The sequence below is a fragment of the Alnus glutinosa genome, chromosome 10, assembly GCF_958979055.1.
Source record: "Alnus glutinosa chromosome 10, dhAlnGlut1.1, whole genome shotgun sequence".
Lineage (NCBI taxonomy): Eukaryota > Viridiplantae > Streptophyta > Magnoliopsida > Fagales > Betulaceae > Alnus > Alnus glutinosa.
In genome coordinates, this window is record NC_084895.1 from 13606930 (window position 1) to 13612929 (window position 6000).

Sequence of the window (6000 nt, forward strand, 5' to 3'; positions counted from 1 at the left end):
ACTTAATAAATAAAAATTAAGAGAAAATTTAAAAAGCAAGAGGGGTCCTGGCCCTCTTTGGTCTATACATAAGTCCGTCCCTGCCCGACCTATTGGATTGGCCGCCAAACTGGCAGTTTAAAGAAGCAAAGTCGAATCAAAATTTGCCATTACAACACTTACTACAGCAACCGAAGAGGAAAACTACAGCAGAAAAAAAAAAATATATATATATATATATATATATACAAATTTGGTGTCTTTCCTCTAAGTTACCACTCTCTCCAACTATTTATACAACTATTATACACTCATTACATGTATTTTTATTTATTTTTAAAAAATATATATATATTCTGAGAATGAAGTACTCCATCGTTGTTTTAGTTTAAAAGGTAAGTCTTATGAACAAAAAAAGGCAATAAATGTTTGGGTGAATGGAGGGACGGGGCATTTCATTTTCTTGTTTGGATGGGATGTATAGGCAGATGCATGGAAGGTCATTTTTTTCTTGCCCCTTGACTCCGCCATTTAATTTGAACCCAAAATTATGAGAATATTTAATGTGTTGTCTATTCCTTGAATTGAAAGGATGAAGTGTGTTTTGGTCCATGAATAAGAGAGAGCCAGAGCCCATATATGCAATCTTTCTCTTCCACATGATATTGAAATTTTTGGAGATATATAAGAATTGCTTCGTAGATCAACTAAGAACCATGTACTTCTAATCAAAAATAAAAATAAACCATGTACTGACGACAAAGGGATCCATCAGATTTCCACCCTAACGGGAAAAATACTTCATGAGATATTAATATTTGATCATGTACTTCTTGAGAAAAAGAAATAGTTGACCTAGGGATTTTTTTCTTTTTTTTTTTTAAAAAAAAAAGGGATTGATATAAAAGTTTATTGAGACTGTCGCTTTAGAATTGCAAGATATTTGTGAGATAAAATGCAGTTTCTAGCATGAAGTTTCGTTCTTTTGCACATATTTTGTCCATCTCTGTATAACAGATGTGCAAATTCACCGTTAAATTTATGAACCACATATGGGTTCTACATATTCAATTATGAATTTTCAAAAGAGATGTACAAGAGAATGACACCGAAAATAGCTCTTTTAGCATTACTCTTTTAATTTGGAATATAGAAATATGAGTAATGATACTCTTTACATCAATTTCATACCGACTGATGTAGTGTATTTTAAATGATTTTTTTTATTTATTTTAAATAACTGATAGGAAAAGTCAATTAAATATATCACATTCAATAATAAAATTCCGATTTTACTTTAAAATATATATATATAGTCATATCGTTACCGACAAAGAAGATGTCAAATTAAGACAAACCATATCATCAGATTGCATAACTGCTTTGTGTTTGGTTTGAACTGAAGAAATACGTTTTCCAGATACAATTGGAACTTTACAAAAATCATAGACCAAAAATTTAAAAAAAAAAAAAAAATAAATAAATAAATAAATATGAAACATTGATAAACTGCATTTCAATTTTTCAATTTTTTTTTTTTTTTTTTTTTAAAAAAAAAAAAGCAACTTCAATTTTCATTCGTTAGTCTGAAAAATCTAGAGCTAAAAACTCTTATAACAGTGCCATTTGCTCTAAAGTTACAACATTATAGATACAATTAAGAATTTCTTCCATCCAAACCTATCAATAACATGTAAAGTAATTACTACTTTAGCTAATCCATGTGCAGCATAATTGTTTGCTCTCCTGGTATGAGTCTATGACAAATTTGCCAATTCCTTAGTCCTTGAAGGACTACTTTAGTATCCTCTATGATATGTTCATACCTGCTCCAATTTGGGCCCGTGTTCTTTACCGCAGTTACTACCGACAAAGAATCACCCTCCAACATTATATATGCTAGGCACTCAAGATCAGGACTGAATTTCACTGCATTCAATGCTGCTATTGCTTCCGCCAACACAGGCTTTGCTAAAGATCAAATAGTCTGATTTCTCTAGCCACAGTCGCCATGCCCTGAAAATCCCGCACGATAATACCTATCCTCAATTTTTTTTAAAATTTACATTTCAAATCAAACGTAAAGCTAGATGGGTGCAAATGAAGATGGGAGTAGTGTCGTGGGTTTGGGTGGATTGTAGGGTGTGGTTTATGATGAGTTTAAATTGATGGTGGAGAATAGTGGTTGCAGATCTCATTGTTATTAATGGAGTGACGACTCATAACCTAATTTTCCAGATTTTTGTGGCTTCTATGGTTTTGATTTTCCACTCATAAATGAGTTGTGTGGTGAGTTTAGGATGGATGTTTTGGTGATCCACGGCAGAGAAGCAATGGAGGTAAATAAGCTAAGGTGATGGTGTTAATGGAGTTTTTTTTTTTTTTTTTTTTTTTTTTTTTTGGCAAGTATAATATGAGAGGCTTGAGATCACTAGTAGCAGATACTTTATAGATGGTTATCTTCTCTAAATATAAGGAATATAGAGAAGAAAATAAAAAATAAAAAAAAAAAAAAAATCACTTACAACATATTTCCTACAAATTTTTTAAGCATCGGGACAATGCTCATTGTAGCATCTTCAATGAATATTATAATCATAAACTATATTCTCTCACCTCTCACATCTCCTCTCCTCCTAAAGTAAGAGTAAAATATATATATATATTATGGTTTAAATATATATTCTCTCACCTCTCACATCTCCTCTAAGAAAAAAATGTTATAGGAGTCCCTAATATATAACTTTTTTGTCAGTTCACTGCTTAAAGTTTAAATTTTGTCAATTTACTCCCTCAAATTTCAATTGTTATCAAATAGATCCATCCTTCCAAATCTTTTATTAAATTTTTAATGGTATTATCAACATTTTAAACGAAAACAAATTAATTTTCAATCTTTAGAATGATTACTAATTACAATAAAACTAAATAACCCGTAAGAGAAAAATCTTAAATGAGTTTCATAAACATTTAAACAAGTAATTAAATGGAACCCAATTTAGAAATCTGAAGTTAGAATAATTTTCTTTACTTTCCTCCACAATTGTAGAAATAAAAATCAAATATGTTCTTCTAGATCACTTTTTCCCCTTCCTCATTCTTTTCCCTCAATTTCTTTTTTTCCTCTTTCTCCTTGCTTTCTTTCTTTCTCCCCTTTTTTCTCTTGTTCTTCAATCTTCGGGGTAAAGAGATTAGGATCATATTTTTTTTTGTTTTATTACTAAAGAAAACTAAGGGCCACCATTTTAAAAGTTTTTTTTTTCTTGTTCTATTCTACCTAATTTGTTCGTTATATATATATATATATATATATATATATATATATATATATATATATATATATATATATATATATATATATTCCTAAATGATCCCACTAATTCTTCTGTGAGTGTAATTGGAGAAAATTTTCAAATATCTCAAATAAATGACATAGAATCCAATGTTTTACAAAATTCAATGGAGAACCGTTATCTTGGCTCAATACAATGGATATAGACTCTTAGCAATTTTGCTACTCAAATTCCTAGCAATTTGGACTAATAATCTGATACCAAATTGCTAAAATTTGAAGAGTAGTTTGCCATGACTTTTTTTTTTTCTTTTTCTTTTTTCCAGTATAACATGACTCTATTATTCAAGATTGGGGTTTGGATATTAATAAAGATTGAAATTACTAATGATTTAGATAGTGGAGTTGTGGTGAATACTGGTGATTGCTCTATTGGGGATGGAGTAACTCTTGATCTTAGATTCTTAATATATATTAAGTTTTCTGTTGAATCAATCGATGGGAACTGTTTTTTGATCTTCTTCTTCTTCCTCTTATTCTTTTTTTTCTTTTTTTTTTGATTCCAATATCACTTTCCTTTTTCTTGTTTCATTATATTCTTTAAATTATTTAATTATGAAAAAAATTTAACGAAAACTATATCGGTAGGTTACATTTTGCCATCATATTAAATGTTAGGGAATTGATTGCTTGACTTTAAAATTTTGGAAGATGTAAATAATCCGGCTCTTAGAACGAAAAAGTATAATATATATAAATCAATGAAATAAGCATGGAAGTCCCCTCATTGTTACTGCTTTTTTTTTGGGGGGGGGGGCATTCTCATAAACTAATCATAGGTTTTTATTAAATAAAAAAAAATAAAAATAAAAATAAAAAACTAATCATAGTTTAATGTACTGAATGGTAACCCTGTGCTGTGTAATACTGATGCAAATCAAGCGAAACTACCCAACTAATTAGTCAAAGTAAATCAAACAGTCATTAACAAATCATTAAATTAAGCACATGATGGTGTCTTGGAGAACAAGCATATCCACGTAATGAGTAATACCCACCTAAGACTCATCCAAATTGATCAGTCAACGTAGACCAATAATTAGTTCCCTAAGGCAAAGTATTAATTAATTAGTTATTTATTAGGATTTATTTTTAAGACTAAATAACGCAAAATTAGTCAGATTTGAGGGAGCGCCTGCAATTCTAACCATCAAGATCCCTCTCGTGTAATTCCCAGCGGGTAGGCCCAACTATGGTTACACCCAGATAAAATAGCTACAGTTAATTTTTTTCGCCTGCCTTTTTGCTAAAAAAAAAAAATGCAAAATAGTAGAATTTTAAGTGAAATGAAAATGAATTATTATATTGTCAAATTAGCTTTCATAGATCTAATAATATAAATAGTGTTAAATGATGTGACATTATGTACTTTATTAGATGCAATAAAATAAAATCAAAACCGTAAAATAATTTATCATCGATTCCCTTAAAATGGAGTGGATCCTATTCAAGATTAGATTAAATGACAGACATTTGAAGAAAACTATTTAGCAAAATATGTAATAAAAAAAATTAATCGTCATTAATAAATCATTAATTAAGCATATGATAATGTCTTTGACAATAACCTATACCATGTAATACCCACCTAAGACTTGGACAAATGGATTAGTCAACGCAGACCAGTTGTTCTTACTTCATTGAATAAGGTAAAGTATTAATTACTTATTTATTGGAGTTTATGTTTGAGAGTAAATAAGATAGGATCAAAAATCACTAGAATTTTTAAATTATTTAAGAGTAATGCTAGCAACTTAGTAAACTGTTATATAATCGTCACACAATTTGGATGATGTGTTAGTGAAAATTAAAACTTGATCTTTCTTCTTTTTACAACTACTGATCCGGTGGCTAAGTTTCATTGCTACATCATCAAGTTGTATATCAGTTTACTAAATAATATTAGTCATTATTTAAATCACAATTGATGTTTTAAAATTAAAATCATGGGTATTGGAAGAAATCATTTTCGTAAAATGCTCTCAATTTTTTAAATATATTATTGATGAGTAATGTTATTCTTAAAATACAAAATCAGTCCATGTAGTTTACCTGATTTACAATTAGCTTCATGTGGTATCAAAATGAATTTATAACTTCATGTGGTATGTCCAAAAAATAAATCACTCCCTACAATCAAATTCTTTCAAACACTCAATGCATTCCGTTAGTGTGCCCCCTGTGTGTCATAAAAGAACCAATAAAATGACGACATGTGTTACTCCTAATAAAAAAATATAAATATATAATATATAAAACTAAAAATTTAAAGAAATAAAAAAATTAAAGAATTATTATTTTTTAATTTAAAAAAAAAAAAGCCACCTCCTTTCGCACCAATTTTATAATTATTTAATTTTTTTTTCTCTAATGTCACACCAATTTTATGCTAACTAACATAATGTGTATAAAATAAATTTTCATATCAATTATCAAAAAATAAAAAATCAATAAAAAAATGTCATTTCAAATAATATAAAATATGTGTGAAAAGTAGGATTAATGTTTTTCGTAAGGAATAAAGAGACTTTACTTTTTGTAAGGTTACGTGACGTCGATGACTTCCGGGTCTTCAGTCGGACCGATTTGGCGGCCCTTTTGTTTTGTGTTGGATTTCCCGTACGTTTGGCCCGCCCGACTCACGGTTACGTAGATGGAAAGGGTCAAAT